Here is a 20201-nt window from a genome sequence, read left to right on the forward strand (position 1 = left end):
TCAGGGCTTGCACTGATCTGTAACACAAACACTAGGATTGGCTCCCAGAAAACAATGATGGTTTCCTTTGGCTACATGCAGACATTTGGTGGCCCATTTGGGTGAACCAATTCTCTGACTTGAGAAAAGAGAGTCCACTTGTAGGGGCCCAGGAAGAGCTGAGTCATGGCCGCATAGGAATGAGTGAGGGGACAAAGTCTGCCTCACAATAGGATTTTCTCTAACTCCAGGCCCCTGACCCAGTACAAAGAAGGATGCCCTTCTCTCGAGAAAGTCAGAGAGCAGCAAAACTCTGTATTTTCCCGAAGGGGACAATTTAGTATCCTGCTAAGCTGAGAGTAAAATAAACCTGCCAATCCCACTGACATTGGACTAAAGAATTGCTCGAGGAAATTAATGGCAGGCTTTAAAAACTAAGTGGAAAGAAAATTCTGCACCAAGGGGGAGGCAGTCAAATTTATGGCAGTAGAAAGTACTTTAATCAACGTGTATAGCTGTATTTTAAAAAGATTGGATAATTTTATGATCAATAACAATATTTGTAAGCCTGTATGCTAAAATGGGGAAAGCAAATCTCATGCTTCAAAGCCTAAGCTAGTTGCTGCAGGTGTCTAGAAGGAATGTTTCCATTACACACATCATTATAAAGCAGCCCAGGCAAATTACCGTCTATTTCTGCTTTTCTCGTGAAGCATGAGGAATCGGTCACTGCAAGTGGCCTAAGACTAAGTTAAATGTCTGACATAGAGATTGTCTGGGCTCTTCTCCCATTAACTATTAAAGAACAGACATGCTGGGTCTGGGTGGGTCTGGGTGGGGCTCGAATGAGGAAGGCAGAATGTAATGAGGAGTTGGTTTCTCCACATCTGAGTAATTTGAAGCTGACAACTCTATTTCCATTACCCGTTGGTAAAAGATTGAGAGGAGAAAGGCAAGTGCCAAAGAGTGATGTCAGCTAAATGCCGGTGGTTTAACCAAGTGACACAGAGCCCAGGGGCTCATTCTATTTTTGATACATATTGGTGTGAGTGGACAACTTAGTAAAATCCCCATCGTCTCTGTATGTAATGCCAGGGTTTTTTTTGCCAGTAGAATTATTGAGTTTACTTTAAGAATCACTTATAAAAATGTTGGAGGAAATTTAATAAAAGGGTTAAATGGGTTCAACATTACAAATAACAGGAATAGGAGTTGTAACCTTGAAGACATCAGTCTAAGCAGGTCCAAATGGAGCCCACTTCTGAGAAACTTCATTATTGAAGAGTCCAAAGAGCATTAGTATAAAGGAGTTCAGCTCATCAGAGTATATCATACTGGGCATCAAGGACAGCACGATACTGAGGTGGAATGTCATATCATTATTGCTTCCTACTTTAGACTAATCGTAGGAAAAGGCTGTCTGGTTTATAGAATAGTTTTACAAAGTGTAGTTGAATTCCCTTTAAGCAGGCCGATACTATCATCATATAACCCAAGGTGTCAGCTTCTTCATCCTTCAAGTAATGAGGTTATAAGCAACTAAACTCTGATTCCCAGCCAATGATTTTTTACCTATTAAAAGTCTCTTGTAATTTGAAGGATGTCGACTACCGAACGGTGTCCAGTCAGCACCAATGTATCAGCCATTTAAAATTAATCAATAACCACTGGAAGGACAAATAGACACTTCTAACATATTCAGTTGAGATTACTGTAGGAAAAAAAAGCTAGAAATTGGATGCTTTCTTTAGCTAACTGAACCATGGCTAAATAAAAATATATGATCACTGTCATGCTTCTTAATATACAATTCTCTCGTTGCTGTCTTGAGACACTTAAAAAATACCAGCCTGGAACCCACTGTTCCAAGCAGCATTACCCAGTGTCATGCCTCGGTGGAGAAAGAGTGAAGTAGGTTTTGTCTCTGGCCTGAAGAGCGTTGGTAAGTGCTTATGTTACAGGTGAGCTGTGTGTCAGTGCGAAAGTGTTGCCTTAATGTCTCTCACCTGAAAACTGGAAATCCTCAGTAGTCACTCCCATCCATCTCATGCTGAGTTTTGCATTAATAAGGTAATGCCTTTAAGTTCTCTGAGGTTTCAGGGAGAAAGGCATATGGGAGAAGAGCTGTTATTATTTCCGAGACCTCCTGTCTCAAGCCAGCTTAAAGGCTGAGGGTCCCGAGATGGCACTGTAATAGCAGCTCTAATAACGTGCAGTAACAGCACACCTCAAGTGAGGCACTCCAAGGGCATTATACACATTTATTCATTAAACTTGAACACACCCCGGAGATAGGTTAACTGCTATGATACCTCCTTATTCCAAAGTAAACGAAAACAAAGAAGGGGAAGCAAGTTAGTCAAGACAGTATGGTGAAACTGTGGTAAAACTGGAGTGAAGCTGGTGTCCTGCTCCCTAGGGATTCAGTGAAAAGCCTGGCCTCATTCAGCACGAGTATATGCCTGTATGGATATGTTTATTTAATTTTATACCATCTTGTTCTAGAAATAACTGGAGAACACATTTTTAAAACAGCTATATAACATAACTTGAAAATAAGTGCCTGGAGAAAAAGACCCAAGGAAAATAAGGATATGAAAAGGAGATGAAACTAGGATGAGGTACAGTTTGTAAATATTTGATGTGAACAATGCTTAGTAAGTGATTTTGTTACAAATAAATGGAAATGCAAAGCCTCAGTGTCCCTTTTTCACGTGCCTTGGGAAGGAAAGTTTTTGTGCCCTGGGAAAGAAAGGGCTACAGAAAGCACTAAAGATTTGTAAAACTAAACTTCAAGCCAGATGCTGAGTGGTAAATCAGAATAGTACCATTAGGGACCAAAAGACTTGAATCTAGTGGTACCTTTTCTAAAGGGTAGATGTAAGAAGTGGATGACATTTTCCCACCATATGGAGATGTGAGCATCAGAGACAGTGAGATAACCTAAGAGGAACCTTGGCAGCAGAAACTTAATGCTCTATTCCGCATAGAGAGTTTGGAAGACGTGCGTGAATTGGTACCACAAATGGGGCAGTGACTCATGACCTGGGCAGAGTCTGTAGGCACAGAGGTCCTTTGCAACAGCGTGGACAGCAGCTCATGGGCACACGTGGTGCCAACAGCACAGTGCTGCCTCCATGTGTGAGGGCTACATCAGCACAGGTGAGCAAAGTGTCAACCTGAGTGAGGACAACAGAGTGGCAACATGTGTGAAATGCCCCCTCGAAACCCCACCTTCAAGGTGTCATCTCCACCTTGGGAGCCCCAGGGACAGAGGAAAGGCAAGGACTGATGAGGGTCTTGGTGTTTGATAAGCGTAGCTATTCTTCTGGCAGGAGGAAATAGAATTGACTTGCGTTATCTGAATGCAATGGAACATCCAATTAGAAAACTTTTTTTCTAAGACTTTAAAGAGACAAAATATATTTTCATTGGACTAGCATGGCTTAAGTGCAATGCTTTCTTGGGATAGTCAACTTCTAAACCTTTCCTTTAGTCACAGCACTATCGTATCAATAGTTTTTGTTCGTGTGTGTTTTCCTGTGGTTTCTTGAGGTCCTCATCCAGTACATGAAGGCAAAGTTTTGCACCTGGTGTGACAGTCACTGATGGGACTTGGCTATCAGGTGGTGATTTCAGGTCCCTTAGTTCCTAGAGAAGATCAGCTTTAAGCCCCATTCCATGCCCTATGGAAGTCCAAAATGATCCTCACTCTTTCTGTACATGCATTAGAGTTTTGTTTTGCACAGTTATCCCAGACTCAAGGTTCCTGCCTTCACTGAACAAGTTCTACCACATATACTGTCTCTATTCTGCACCATATCACCAGATGTGAAATTCAGCCTCAGTATCCTCAGAGAACTCCCTGAATCATAAAGAACTTTGGAATATAGTAAATTTGACCTCTTCTTCTTCTTCTTCTTTTTTTTTTTTTTTTTGGATTAGTTTGATTCCAATATCACAAACTATTTCAAGCTGAATGCTGAAAAATCTTACAAATCATTCCTTCATCCATTCTTTCATTTCTTCAACAAGCATTTATTAAGTGCCTACATTGTGCTAAACACAGTTCAAGGTGCTTGGGGGTTTATCAGTGAATGAAACTGACAAAGATCCCTGCCCTCATGGAGACTGAATTACAGCAGATGTTTGAACCGAGCCACTGTATATCCCCAGAGGGTTCTTCCTGGCTGTTCCCTCTGGATAGGCTCTAATCTCCCCCAATTTTTCTGGCTTTTCTCTCCCACACCTCCCCAGAACAAAAATAAAACCCTTCAATCTTCTCATGCAGATAGTTAACTATTATTGTAGTGCCTTGACTTTTTGAACTCAGGTTCTCAGGTTCCCTAAGTGATAGCTAAATCATATAACAAAATATTTTCTTAATAAAAGACTGTTACTTCCTTAATAGTAATTCTGCCAGAGGAAGAAAGAAATATTTTTTTTCAGCTCTGTTATTTGGATATAAACAGTTTAAGTTATCAGACATTCATTAATAGAAGAAATCTTTTCGTTATAATGTCAATGAATAGTTTTAAATGTTGCTTAGAGAGCAACTCCTCATCTGTAAGTTATCACTTTCAATCTCCCTACTTCCCCCAGTCCAACCAGGATGGCAGACACATTGCATAAGAACCACTCCAGGGGCTAAAATATGGGGAAAATAAACACTCTGGTTTTATTCCATGTGTTACCACTCAGCACCACTAGTATTCTGTTCATAAATAATTTCAGTAACTTAAAATATAGTTCCGTAAATATATTGGTCTTTAATAGGTGGTCCATGGAGAAGCAATCCATCTACTTCCCAATGGCCCTGGTAGTTCACCATATGAGCCACCAGCAATCTTGGAGTTCATATCTGAGAATGACTAACTCTGCTGTAGATAGGTAGGATAAATGAATGTTAAACAGCAATCCTATGTCCACACAGAATGAGCCTTGACTAGAGAATGTGTGTATGAAAATAAACACAAGCATTAAGACAAATCTACCAGAAAAATAAATGATCCAGAAACTGTGGATTTGGGTTGATGGATGTTTTTAAATCCAGTCCTCTTTCAAATAAATAGTTTTACCTCCACACAGAAGTATATAAGATCCCAGGCTTTGAGTCCCAGGAGACAGAGAAAGACAGAGAGCGAGAGCGAGAGCGAGAGTGAGAGAGAGACAGAGAGAGAGAGTGAGAGAGGGAGAAAGCCAAAAACAAAAAAATCACTTTGCTTTTGAGATAAAAATTCAAGGGAAATTTACTAAATCTAAAAAATATAACTGTCAATATTCCCAGGTAGATTATCACCATTTAAAACTACTCTCCTAAGTGGAAAGGATCACCTAGACTTTATAATCCATAAATACAAGATCCCTCATCAGCCATTCCCTCCTGCTTGCCACTGTGTACAACTGCCAAAACCAACATGGTGTAAGATCTCAGGAAGTGAAAATATCTCAATAAATGAGTTGCTGTTTCTACGCAGAGAAAATTGTGATCGTGGGGGCATTGATTAAGATTTTCCTCCTAAAGTGAGGGTTGTTTGGGGATTGGAGGAGACAACCTTGAAACGAGTTAAGGATTAACTTGAGGGAGGAGGTAGAGGCCCAAAGAGCCATGTAGAGAAAGAAGGGCTTCAATTTCGCTCTTCTGCTATTATTATTATTATCAATTTCATCTTCATAATCACTATAGCCACTTTGACACTCATCTTGCCAACCATTATAAAAATTTAGTTTTAAAAAGAAGTAGAGAAGATAGAAGAAAAAAAAGTTAAAAGAAAGTTAAGGTAATAGAGGTTTACAGAAGAAAATTAAACATAAAAATTGAGAATAAGAGACAAGAGGATAAAGTAGAAGTGGGTATCAGAGGAATAAAATTACAGTAGAATAAAATATCGAGTTAAAAAAGATTAAATAAATGAGATTTAAAATAAACATAAAAGGATGGATCAATAAAATAAAGCTATAGATGATTAAAGAATAAGACAAAATACTTAAACTTGTAAAATAAAAAGTTTAAATACAAAAATAGATAAAACTAAGGATTAGTAGGAACTAATCACTAAGTAGGAAAAAATTAAGCCATTGAGACTAAAAATAAAGATTATTTGCGGAAAACATGTTAAAGAAGAAATTAGAGACCTACCAAAGAAATAAATGTTCTCTGAGCAGTTTAAAAAATGAGTCTTAAGATGTTCATAAATTTTGTCCTTCTTATGCTAACAAAAGGACAACATCCTTTGTGAGTTAAGAGCTGAGGGAGGAAGGCAGTACAAGGGATGAGTTGCATCTTGGCCATCAGATCAACCCCACAGAGATCCTTCTATGCTGCACCTGATATGCCAAAAAGTTAGTCCTTTACACAAATAGAGAGCTGAGCACTCCTGAGCTTCCCCTGCCTGATCCTAAGACATGTTATTTTTTTTGTCATCCATTAATGTGGTCTCCTTCTTATTTAAGGCAGGGGTCCTTAATTCTCATGTACAGAGCTCATAGACTGCTGGAGTATACATTGATGAACACCAGGACATCTGAATCATGAGTAGAAACCATAATAACAACAAATTGTTTTTCTATTAAATCTCCTTTCTATAATTTGTACATTTATCTTAGTGAAAAATATGTTTTTAATGGTTATATGATTAGGTTTTTTTCCCCCACCTCAAACAAGATTAGGAAGCATACATGACTACTATACACAGTAGATACTTTATACTTACATTTTCACCTTGAAATCATCTATGAAGTTGTTTCCATCATCATAAATTTTAAAAATATCCTGTCGTGGGCCTCCCTGGTGGCGCAGTGGTTGAGAGTCCGCCTGCCGATGCAGGGGATACGGGTTCGTGCCCCGGTCTGGGAGGATCCCATATGCCGCGGAGTGGCTGGGCCCGTGAGCCATGGCCGCTGGGCCTGCGCGTCCGGAGCCTGTGCTCCGCAATGGGAGAGGCCACAGCAGTGAGAGGCCCGCATACCGCAAAAAGAAAAAAAAAAAAAAAAAAAATATCCTGTCGTTGTGCACATGGACATTGGCCTTCCTTTATGTCAGATGATGTCTCTGTTTCCTTCCCTTTCAGGGAGCATCCTTCATTCTTCCTCAGCTACTCCCCACTTCTCCATACATGAGGTCCAGATGGGAGTTCCACTACCCTGCCAGCCTAGCAACAGTTACTGGTATGTGACCTCTGCAGGGTCAGTCTGAGAGCCTTACCTCCTAGCTTGCTGATTGGTCCAGAATGTGGCTTATACTTGTAATTTGCACTCTTCCCCAGACTCGAGCCCATTGCAGAAAAGAATTTCTTATGCCAGATTTCTTTCATAAGAAATATTTTTTTTTTCTTGGAGTTCCCACTATTACCATTTAGGTGCTAGAAAAATCTGAGAGCTTTGTCTATGTATGTTTGAACCCCACTCACCAACTCGGAGATGGGTACCCAACCCCCTAGAGGAGCAGGCATTTCAAAGACCTGCCAGGGAAAAGTTGTTGCCTACATTTACCCTCCAGGAGTCTAGCTTTTAGTCTGTCTACAAACTCTGTTGAATACACACACGTGCTCTGTAGTAACTGAATTCTGTCGAGGTAGCAAGAAAGTAGCCGTAGAAAATACATGAACAAATGAATGTGGCTGTGTTCCTATAAAATTGTATTTATAGACACTGAAATTTGAATTTCATAAAACTTTCATATGCCATGAAATATTTTTCTGTTGAATTTTTCTCAACATTTAAAACTGAAAAAGTTCAGTACTAGAACCATACAAAAGCAGTGGGGGGCTGGATTTGATCTGTAAGACATTGTTTTCTTATCGCATTAATACAAGATGCATCTGGATTTCAGAGATGTTAGAATGTAGAAATATGTGCATCTTAGATTGAAATGTGATACTTAGCTCAGTACTGCAGAGGACTAGGTCTTTGGGATTTCCCTCAGTTTTAACATTAAGAATATATTTCTGTAACGCTTTGCCATTTAGCCTTTGGCAATCAACAGTGATCACTGCTGAGTATAGAATTTGTCCTTTTTGGGAAATAGTGAGAGCCGGGTGTGAAATGAGGAAGTTGAGAAGAAAGTTAGTGAGAGTCAAAGAGTATGGGACAGTCTCTTGGAATTGGAATGTTTAAGAGAATAATAATACAAATACAAACACATACTATTTGTTTGTGTAATAATAATACAATAATAATAATAATAATAATACAATACATATATATATAATATAATAATAATATAATATAATATTATATATTATATAATAATATATAATATATATATTATATAATAATATAGTATATATTATATATATTATATATATTATATAATAATATATAATAATAACATATAATAATATAATATAATAATAATACAATACAAATACATACTATTTGTATATCACTTTACAGTCTATAAAGTATTTCTATTTATATATATACTGTTTTACTGAATTGTCACCATTTATCCATGAAGTAACCATGGTAGAAATTAGCTGAAGACCATAAAAATACACATTTAAGTGAATTAGAATTATATATCTTGTAAGAAATAGACCCTGACCTTGTCTCTTGATTGTGAAATTGTTCTTCCTTATGCAAAAAACTCATATTCAGTGAGGGTTTCTGAGGGTGAAAGCCCAGCAGACGTGCTAAAATGCACTGGGAAAAAGAGATGAGAAAAAGAGGTAAGATTCAGTGTTCCAGTGCTTTGAATAATTTCCACCACTGAAGCAAACTGAAGGAGGGAGGGTTTTCTCACTCAAGATCACAGTGATAGGGCCACAGTCAGTCTCTTTCTTTTTCCCTGCAATACTGACTTTAGCAGAACCCACTACTACTTAGCCAATTCTAGTCAAAGCTATTTTTAGGACACTGCATGTGCATATCCAAACCAAAGTGTAGCTGGTTCATTAATTAAATTGAAACATTTGACAGTTATCTCTGATTTCACTTCCTAGTTCTGTTTTGCTTCTCTTCCTCATTTAAGCTAAGTAAGCTGATATGGTGAAAATAGCATAGACTTTGGACTCAGGGAGTTGAATCCCAGATGTGCTGTTTATTAGTTTGTGATTCTCAGCAAATTACTGAACCCTACTGAACTCTTTCATTATTCTCATTTTAAAAAAGGAGCAATATTACCCACACTGTAGAAAAGTTACCCATGAGTTAAGACGTATAAAGCTCATAGAAACATGCCTGGTGCAGAGTCATATATATTAGATATAATCGTAAGCATTAAATGAGTGTTACATGTAAAACATCCCAAAAAGCACCTGATGCTTGACAGACAATCCCTGAACCACTGAGAAAGCAAAATCCTCTCTGTGTAGTTTCTCCAGGTTCATTTTTTTATACCGTTCCAAACGTTGTACCAGAAATTCACTGGAGGTCCAGCGGTTAGGACTCCACGCTTTCACTGCCCGAGGGCCTGAGTTCACTCCCTAGTTAGGGAACTAAGATCCCACAAGTCACATGGCGCGGCACAGCCAAAAAAAAAAAAAGAAAAATGTTGTACCTCCCTCTCCCAACACAGAGAATGTGACTGAATGACACAATCTTGGCCACTCTAGTCTTCCTTTGTTCAGTTTCTTTACCCTCATTTTCTCATGTTTCCCCTAAGGACTGTGCAGTAGAGAAATCACCCAGCTCATATCTACTCTTTGTCTATTCCAATAAGATCTTTTCTTTTTTTTCTATATATTTCTATTTTTATTAGCCACTCTCTTAAAGATTGAATATTTGATTCATTCCTTACCCCTCACACACACTTTGATAGCTGTAAACCCAATGTTGATTTCTCTGCCCCTTATTTACTGGATCACTCAGCAGTACTGGATGCTCTTGACATCATCCCGCTTCTTGAAATATTCTTTCTCCTTGCCTTCCACAGCACCTCTGTTTTCATCCTATCTCTTTGGCTCTTCTGTCTGTTTCTCTTGCTGGCTCCTCTTTCTCTCTCTAACCATTAAATATTAGATTACCTCAAGGTTCCCCCTAGGTCTTCTCATTTTCTCATCAAAGTTCTTTCTGCAGGTAGTTTGTTTCACTTTTTTCACTTGTAATATTTCTGTTTTCATTTTCCGAATCCTCCCAGTAATCCAAGCTAATAAAATCAGTTTAATCTGTCTCCTCCTTTCTCCTCATTCTAGTCCTTTGCCAGTGTGCCTTTATTACATAATCATGGAATGAGTAAATGATCTAATGTCTCACAAAACAGATTGAATCACACACTTAGAATCTGTATAATTTAGTCCCTACCAATCTCTTCTTCTCTCAAGAATACTACATTGCAAAGATAACGTTCTTCTTGTTCTCAGAAAAGCCTAAAACTATGAGAATAGAGCATCTTCTTAAATGAAGACTTAAATGAATTCTTGGTGAAGAATTTCAAAGAGCTATTGCTCAATGGACATTTCACAGACTTTTAGGTCAATAAAAAAAACATCAATTAAGTGATAAAGTAGTTCTATCCTTGATTTGGTTTACTCCAAGAAGGAAAAAAGAAAAAGATTTTTTTAAAAAGCCCTCTTCTTTATCATTTAGCTATTGCTGTGTTAACAACCAACCAGCAAATCCCTGTGGCATATAACAATAGCACTTACTTCTCCTGCACCTGTAGGTTGAGGTGGGTTGGCTGAGCTCAGCAGGGCTCTGCTTCTAGCTGGGCTTGGCTGCTTGCCGTGGGCTGGCTTCTGGTTGGCTCCACAGATGCTCATCCTGGGGTCCAGGCTGAGTGTGTATGAGCTACTCAGGGAACGTTCTCCTTTGCATTGGTGTTAGTGCAGGGAGCTAGCCAAAACACATGAAGTCTCCTATCATCCAAGATTGAAACTGGCTCATTGCTGCTTCTGCTCCTATCCTGCAGGCCAAAGCAAGTCAAACAGTCAAGGGAACCCACAGTCAAAGAGCTGGCAAGTGCTTAGCCTCTTTTATAAGAGGAACTATAAAGTTACATGGCAAAAGGCAGGGACACCAGAAAAGGTGAAGAATGGGAATTGCCAATTCAATCAACCATACCCGCTTCCCAATAATGGGATGCTGAATTCATTGCCAACTGAACCAAGTGTTTCATCTTTAGTGTGGGATTCACTGTGCTGTTTCCTTTTATCCTTTTCTCCTCTCTCCTCATGGTTATCCTTCAGAGATGACTTTCATGTATCAGGAGACAGACAGCCTTGCCTTCAGCATACATTCCTGGAAATACAACTCAATCAATCAAGACAATGGGTCTTGAAGGGTAATTGTGTGGTCCCAGACACTCAACATCCTTTATCCTGCTGCTGCAGACCTGGGATGGGATCCAGATGGAATGATGGACTCAGATGGGGAGAAAAATGAATTGAGGAAGGGGGTTGGATCCTTGCAATAAATGGGAGTAAGGCTTCCTGAGAAGCAGGTGGAGTATACCTAGAAGTTTTGAAGAGGTGTCTAGAGGAGATTGAGTCCCACTTCACTGATTAGGAGCTGTAAGGTGAAGCTTATTTTGTCTCCTATAGAATCTGACAGTATTTCACACATAGTTGTCTTTCAATATATGGTGAACTAGAACAATATAGATCTTTGATTTACAACAGTTAATATAAGGATTAATGCAGTTTGCTGAAAGTAAATTATAACAATGAAGGGTCTAATATACATAAATTCTATTCAGTGAACAGATTTTGGGGGGAGAAATACCATTTTAAGTGAAACTTTTTTTTTTTTGGCATTGGCAAGCCTAAGCTTTACTGAGAGTTTATGTTATTATTATTATTTTTTTTGTGGTACGCGGGCCTCTCACTGTTGTGGCCTCTCCCGTTGCGGAGCACAGGCTCCGGACGCGCAGGCTCAGTGGCCATGGCTCATGGGCCCAGCCACTCCGCGGCATGTAGGATCTTCCCAGACCGGGGCATGAACCCGTGTCCCCTGCATCGGCAGGCGGACTCTCAACCACTGCACCACCAGGGAAGCCCTTATGTTATCTTTTAAATCTATTTTCATCATTGTCAATTTTGGGAAAATGATATTGAGAGGGACTGTGGTTTAGGGCAGAGAAAGAACCTGACTAGGATCCAAGAGCCTTGTTTTCTCTTCCTGGGCCTGCCCCTGACTTTCAGTGTGACTTGAGTAAGTCATACAACCTCTCGTAGCCTCAATATTTCCATCTGGAAAATGGGTATTGTGAAGCATGTGATTGCTCTCAGTTTTAGATTTTAAGTAGACTTCACAGGTAGTTATTATAAGATAATTTTTCATGTGAAAACAAGCTAACTTTGGACAGAAATAGAGGGAGAGACATTTTTCTGAGACAATGGCATATACTTAGCAACTTTATCTTTTAGCTTTTATGGCTCACTCTTGGACACAGGCATTTTATGACTTGTAACAGATTAATGGTCCTGCTGGGTTCACTCCTCCTGTAGGTTAAGTTCCTCTTTCCTGAAACACACACCACACCTTAAGTATGCTGAGAAGGTCAGGTGCAAATGCAATGCCTGCAAGAGTAGCTTCGTCATGTATGATGTACAAGGCACTGGGGAGAGCCTTCCTTTTCCAGTACCTTCCCTCTCTCTCTTCGCTCTCGTTCCCTGCTGAAAAATGAAAAACAAAATTATGTCCCTCGCACCGTGGAGACAGAAGACAGAAAATAAACAGTGACTGATAAAGGAAAGCAGCTTTATTACAGGGTAAAAGAAACTTTATCATTAATAATAGCAAAGTAGAGAAAAATGGTAATGAATAATTAAGCATAATACAGTCATGATAAAAATAAAAGCCAGTGAATAATGCAATTTTATTTGTAATAATATGACTGTTCATCTGGATGAAGTGCCCCCATTCTGACTGTTTCCAGCAGAGGTGTAAGCACAGTGTGGCTTTTCATTTATTTCCCCCAAGAATGCATCTGAGAGAGCTGTGACTCTGCTCTCTCCCCACTTCCTGAGAATTCTCTCTTCACTCCTTTCCTTTCCAATTATATAAAATGCACAGTCACTTTTAGTTTTATCCGATGTTTCTAGCTTGGGATTAGCACTAACAATGCAGTCGAACCCTCAGGAATGCTCTTGTTGTGATAGAAGGTCCAAGGTGTCAGGTGATTTCATGCTGGCTGGCAATCCCTTGGGTATTCAGGTATCTCCCCACACACCTTCCTCCCTTACAGAAATTTACTGGAGCAATAAATCTAGTGCAATCAGGGAAGAAAATTAAATTAGACCATTTTGAATAGAGAGGCCCTGGCTAAAACACCAACATGGCAACCTCCATACGTGATCGCAAGGCTATTTCACCAGGCTGTTCGTTGTCTTCAGTATTTTTGTGAAGTAGTATACAATCTCAGACCGTGAACAGTTTACCCTGGGAAATCAGTGCCAAGGAGTTACAGCATTTTTAGAGGGTCCAGATTGCTCAGCTGGTTCGAAAGCATAAGTAGGTTATCTGATTCTCCAAAAGCTACAGAGGTGGCAGAGTAAATGATATCTTTTCCCCAGGCGAACAATGTGGCACAGATAATGGAGCTGCCAGCAGAGCCCCTCCTGGTTCTCCCTCCAGACAATGTCTGTCACACTGAAACAAATAATAAAAAACTCGGAGACCTCTGAGCACATCAAAGATAAGACTTCTGTGTTTTTGTTTCCGATAGATTTTGTGTGCTTGACTATTATTAACCCAACCCACAAGTGCATGTGATTACTAAAAAAATAACCTCTGTCTGTGTTTCAGTCTGTCCTTCCTATCAGCAGGGAAAGAAAGGTGTGTTATCATCTTGTGTAGTAGTTCAGAGATCGGAAGACCCTTAAATTCCAAGGGCCAGTATATATTGGCGTAGATAAAAAGTAGTGGATAGAGTCCATGTGACAAGCCTAAAAGCCCCTCTTGGTTTTCAAGGGAACTTAGATTAGGTTGGAACATACTGGCCATTTTTCAGGAGATCAGGTTTACACCACAGACATATAACTGCATAAAATTATAGCTTATGTAAAACTCAAATAAATAAAATTTGTCAAGTCTTCATACAAATGCACTGAATTTAGTGGATGTGATGAACAAAGAGGCTGGGGAATGGGGCCTAAGGCAAAGTTATTTTAACTACCAACATTATGTAAGTATTTTTTAGGTTAAAAAACAAATTCATGTGCAATCTCATTTTCTCCTCCCAACAATCTTATGAGTTAGGTCCCGTTATCATTCCCATTTTATGTATGAAGTAAGGTTTGTCTCAATGTGATCTAGTCTAAAGAACCTGAGATTTCCATTCAGAGGGCCTTAGGTTTAAACCTGATTACACTAGTTGCGTTCTCTTGTCAAGTTACTTAACAAGTGGCAGGTGTCCTCTTAAGTGGGGTAATTGTATGTGTCTCATAAGGTAATTGCGAAGATTTCCTGCTTCTCTCTTGTACCAGTTTCCCAGTTGGGAGCACCCAATGTCCTCATGCTTCTACAGCCACACTACCATTACCAAGTTCATGCTTGGGCTTTTATGATGGTCCCTAAGTGGGACTCCTCCTTGCCTCCTGTCTCAAGCCTCTGTATGTACCCTTCATAAAACTGTCAGAGATAATTTTCCAAAATGGAAATCTGTTATTTTGTTGCCTTAAATCTGCTGACAGCTCCCTATTGTCTGCAGAAAAAAAGTCCAAACTCATTAGCATGGCTTGCAAGATTCCAACATCTATTTTGATATAATCCCACCTACCTCATCTTAGAGCCACTGCCATTGGTGCCCCTGATCTATGACCATTTCACATTACCTGTATGTTCCTGAATATGGACTGCTCTTTCCTGCCTCTACATCTTTGTACAGGCTGTACCTTCTGCCAGGAATGCCTATCTCAACTATTTCTTCTTGGTAAACTACTTCTCCATAAAAATTCAACTTAACCATAGTCTCCTGTATAAATGTCCCCAGTCAGTTAGTAGCTGGAGATACCAAATTGTATTGTAACACTTAGTTCTTTAGCTCTTCTTTCTTTTCAATGAAAATTAGAAGTTATTTTTATCAGTGATACATGCACAAGGTTTTTTGTTTGTTTGTTTGTTTATGTTTTGGCCATGCCGAGCTGCCATGTGGGATCTTAGTTCCCCAACCAGGGATCACCGGACCTCCAGGGAAGGCCCTGCACAAGGTTTTCAAAGTCAACTTGTCCTATAAGACTAAACAAAAACAAACAAAAAACAAGTTCCTTGCCTCACTCTTCCCCACATTCAGTTCCCACTTCTCAGAAGCTGATACTTTCAAGTTTTTAGTAGTTTCATCTAGCAACCTCCATACTTGTATATGATATGCTTATGCTATTATTTCTTGATTTTTCAATTTCAGATCTTAACTTCTTATTCTGGATTTCTCCTACAAGAGCCTTCCCTTAGTACCATCCCTCCTCCAATGTTCTCCCCATTCTCTCAATAAAATCAATATTTAGGTTAAACAAGTATTTAATAGTTACATTGTCATGCCTTTGTTAACTACGATTCACAGTATTCTGTGCAGTATAGTATAAATATATTTCATTTTCATCCAGCATTTTGTTTACCTAGAAACTAATAAGTGAACATTTCTGTGCACCTACCACTAATTTCTTCCAAAATTCTTCACTAGAAGTGTCATTAAAACCTATCAGGTGAGCTCTCATTTTTACTTTTTTCTGGGAGACATCCTTTCTGGAATCCTCCATCCTGCTTCTTCAGTATGAACCAGTTTTTCCCTAGCTCTACATCTTCCCTGTTGTCCTGGGATGTCCCCTCATCCTCTTGAAGGGACTATTCCTAATCTCTCTTTTTCAGTTTGTCCCCTGTTTGCTGACTCCCAAATGCTCCTTCTCTTGGCTCAAATACATATTTTGTTGGGGCACCTTTTCTAGTAGGTCACTAAGAAAAGATACATGAGAGTTACATTTTTTTGAGAATCTGCATGTCTTAAAATACCTTCATACTACTCTCAGACTTATGTGGTATTTCGCTGGGTATAGGATTCTAGGTCGGCAATAATTTTCATTCAGAATGCTGAAGGTATTTTATCTTCCAGTGGCATATTTGAGAAAACTGATGGCACTCTATTTTCTGATTGTCTCTTGTCTGTGATTTGTTTTTGTTGTTTGTTTAAAAGTAAACATTTAAAAAAATATGAAAGTTTTTAGAATTTTCACTATATCTCTGGTGATCCAAAATTTCATGACTCCATTCTTCTCTTTCCTTCTCTCCTTCCTTCCCTCCTTCCTTCCTTCCTTCCTTCCTTTCTTCTTTTCTTTCCGACTTTCTGTTTGTTCTGCTTTATGGAGCTTCCTCAAATTTGTCTTCTAGTGTGTCTACCAAATTTTTCTTTCATCATATTTTTATTTTAAATAGCTCTTTTTGTTCTGATTTTTTAAAAGCACTATTTTCTTATTGCACTAATATAATGTTTTCTTATAATGATACTGATTATATGTTTTATAGTTTTATTTCTTTCTTCCTTGCCTGCACGTCTTCCAAGTTTCTTTATTTTTTAAAATTTATTTTTGTCTGTCTTTCATCAAATTATCTTTGAATATTTAGTGGACTATTCATATTTATTAATGGAGCCTAAGAAGCTGACTGGAAGCTCTGTATTCATGGGTGGAACTTGTTAAATGCTAGGTTTCCCAGTAGAGTGACAGGATTGAAATTCTTCATTGGAGGTCCCCACATGGCAGGCTTTGTAGGGCTTTTGTCCTCAGAGTAATTCTCCCATCTTTTGCATGGCAGGTATGCAAAGAGCCTGAGTGCTATTCCTTCTAGAACTTTGCAAAGGAAGAGACTTGGGTAGTATTCAGAATATTGACTTTCACTTATTCTTCCTCTTTTACAAATTGAATCCCAGCCCTCATATGGGCCTGGTTTTCTTGCATCTAGGGCTTCTTCTCTTCAGTGTCCCTAGAAAATAAGCAGCTAGGGTACAAGTTTCTCTTTCTTTTAAACATTTTGCCAGTTCTTATAGACTTTTAACTGTGTACTTTACTTTCCTAGTTACTTGATATTGTCCATACTCTAATGCTCTCCATAATACTAGTGTGACTTTTCACTTCAGTGTTCCCTTCAACTGGGCTGGGGGTTCTGCTATGTCAGTTATTACTCTTCCTTCCTTTCTGGCGTCCTTCCTTCTTTTTCTTTTTCTGTTTTTAAAATTTCCTATTGTCTCCTCTCCCTATTTTGTTGACCTCTTGAGTAAGTGGTAATCTTTTTAAATGTTTTTACTGTGATTTTGGGAGAAAAACATGGTAAACAGTATGTGTTCAGTCCTCCATGTCTATCTAGAACTCCTCTTATGCCTTATTTTGATTCAGTCTATAGCCACATGTACAAAGACTAGGCCTACAGATAAAACATTATTTCTCAGCTTTGGTCAACAATTTTGTTTCTATGTTTTCCTGACTTAAGCAACTACTGTGTAAGTCAAGGTGGTTGAGTACTTTAACTTGCTGTTACTCTGAGGATTTTTGTATCCTATCACCAGATAGAAAAACTGCTATAAGCCTCTCATCACTATACAGTTTCACAGAGAAAAATAATATCACTTTTTAGATAGCAATATTAAGCAAGTTGCTATGAACTTTTATCATCTCCTCTCCTGACTTGCCTGTAGGCTACTCATAGTCACCAAGGAAGGAAGGATACACATTTCTCTGCATTTACAACCTTTTCACGAGCAAAGACCTTACTGTTAAACAGAGGCAGCCTGACCGCGGTTTTATGATGGGCCTGTGAGAGACTTTGTTCCACATTCTGGTTGTACTTACTTTCAGTGGAGCTCATTCTTGACTGTTTCATGATTTGAGGAGGTGCATTGCTGATTTTATTGTTCAGTGCCTTTCTTCTCCTTTTTCTTGTGGAATGAGTGATGTTCCACACGGAGGATTAAGATATCTAATAACAAAACAGAAACTCTCACGTTTAGCTGTAGCTAGATTTATGGCTAAGTTTATGGAGATTATTTAGGGCTGGGAACACATGTTCAAGAACATCTCTGCAGTTAAAACTGTGCACGGAGTGAGATGCTATTACAGACTGTGGACAGTAAACACCTCCGAGGTTGTGTGTCACTTCCCTCCGGCCCGTGAGTCTCTCTGATTTAAGTAGAAAGGTGTCTGTTAGTAATGCAAACAAAACCTACTTTAACCTCTGATTCCCAGCATCTGGAATACTTATCCCTGTGGCAGCTGTGCAGTTCACTGAACACTCACTATTCCAGTGGTCTACCGAAGCACAATTTTGGCTTGAACAGAGATTGCCTTGGAAAAAAACCCCGACTCTGAGTAGTTATCACTGAGAAAGCCAAAAGGATTTGTGATCACAGTATCACCACTGACTCGACAGCTGGGCTACATGGATTGTGCTCTGGTGGGAGCCTGCTTTCCTAATGCCATAGAAAAGATGCAGAGAGAGCCTGCCTTTGGACTTCATTGTAAACACAGAATTTTCTTGTTCCCTTTAAAGAGTTTTTAATCCAGATACTTAGCTTCAGATTTTTCTTTCTCTGCATGCCTCTGGATGGAATCCAAATAATTCAACTTTGTTTTTTTTCAGAAATGGCTGAGTGACTCACGTATACGTTTTTGATGTCCCACACTCCATCTTTGCATTTTTATCTGTTAGACAAAAAGCAAAGAGCCGCTAGATTAGACAGCTCGGTAATGGCAACAGACACCTGGATCTTCTTCCAGAGCTTCTGGGAACACACTGTTTCTCAAATGCTGAAGTAGAATGCCATGTGTGGTTACTGTAGACTTGAGAATGAGGGTGTGGAGCCATCAGGCATCAGGGACCATGGTCAGGGAAGTAGTAAGACCTTTACCCAGCAGAGTTAACTATAAACTGTAAAAGTATCTAGGAGCCGGCCTGAGTGAAGCATGTGTTCAGTTAGTTATTGAAACAGAAGTATGTGGCTTTCCTCAAGTTCCATAGTGACTTCAGGGCTGATTGACTTGGTATTTCTTAGTATTTCTCTGTCTGTGTGATTGCTTTTCTCCATTTAAGGACAAACTACAAGGAACAGATACTGCATAGCTTCTGGAGATTTATTCCTTCAGCCAGTGGCAACTTTGGCTTTTATTGGTTGAAGCCCTTAGGCAAGTTTCAAAATACTGCCTTGTGAAAATTATAAGCATGTTCTTGAAGCTCTAATGCTCTTTGCAAAGCTAAGATTCCTTTTACATGCATCATCCTCACTGGGCATCCTGGACATTTCTTTTCCTCCAAAATTCTCTTTGGATAAGAGTAATAACCACCAGTTGTATAAAAGCTTACCAAAATTGTCAGATATCTGCCCTCATTGTTCCTTATTCTGTGAAGCAGGTGTAAGTATGACTGTTTTATAAATGACTAAAGGATACTGAGAAAAGTTGATTTGGCCAACGTCACACTGTAAATGAGTAATAGAGGTGAATTCAAAATTCAAGACTTTAGACTCCAAAACACTACCATTGTTTGGTTTTGTTTTTTAGCATCATGTTAAGATCTTTCAGTTTGTTCTTCATCAGAAAATAAGAGTTAGAGGGAAAAATAGCATACTTAGTTATAGAACAAAACAATGGCAAAAACTTAAAGAATTAATTATTGATTACTTATTGTTACTTGAATTATGTCCATCACTGTGTTAAGAACTATGCAGCAGTGGTTTGCAGAAGCTTTTTCTTATGCCCGTTTGTAAGGAAGTTTTCAACTGTCTTCATCAAAATGAGATAATAAGAACCCTATTCACAAATATACACTACTTCCCCCACATATATCTCCATTATAAGATTTCTAATCTCCTTTCTCTGCTTTAGCTTTTCTTCTTAACACTGTCACTACCTGGCACTTTATATTTAACTTACGTTGCTTATTATCAGCAAATCTCAATAAAATATGAGCTCCAGTTAGATTACGGCTTTTTGTCTATCAAGATAATTCTGTATTCCCTGCAGCTAGAACTCTGCCTGGTCCATAGTAGGCACTCAGTAAATGTTGGTGGAATGAATGGATGAATGACAAGGCTAACATATATAATACAAAATCATCAAGTCCCTAATTAGGGCATTACAAAATCTAGCTGCAAAAAGTATTCAGAGAAAGGAGACAGTTTAAAGCTGTTATTTTCAAAGAATGAAAAATGGTGGCACTGAGGCAGGATTGTGAAAACTGCAGAGTTTGGCTAGTTGGAACAGAGAAAGGATATATTAAAGCTGAAGATAACAAGGAAGCCATAGCAAGCAAATCTAAATGGATAACAGCAAAGTCCCAGCCATTCTTGGAGAAAATGAAGGTGT

This window comes from Mesoplodon bidens, assembly GCF_964165515.1.
Source record: "Mesoplodon bidens genome assembly, chromosome: 12".
Lineage (NCBI taxonomy): Eukaryota > Metazoa > Chordata > Mammalia > Artiodactyla > Ziphiidae > Mesoplodon > Mesoplodon bidens.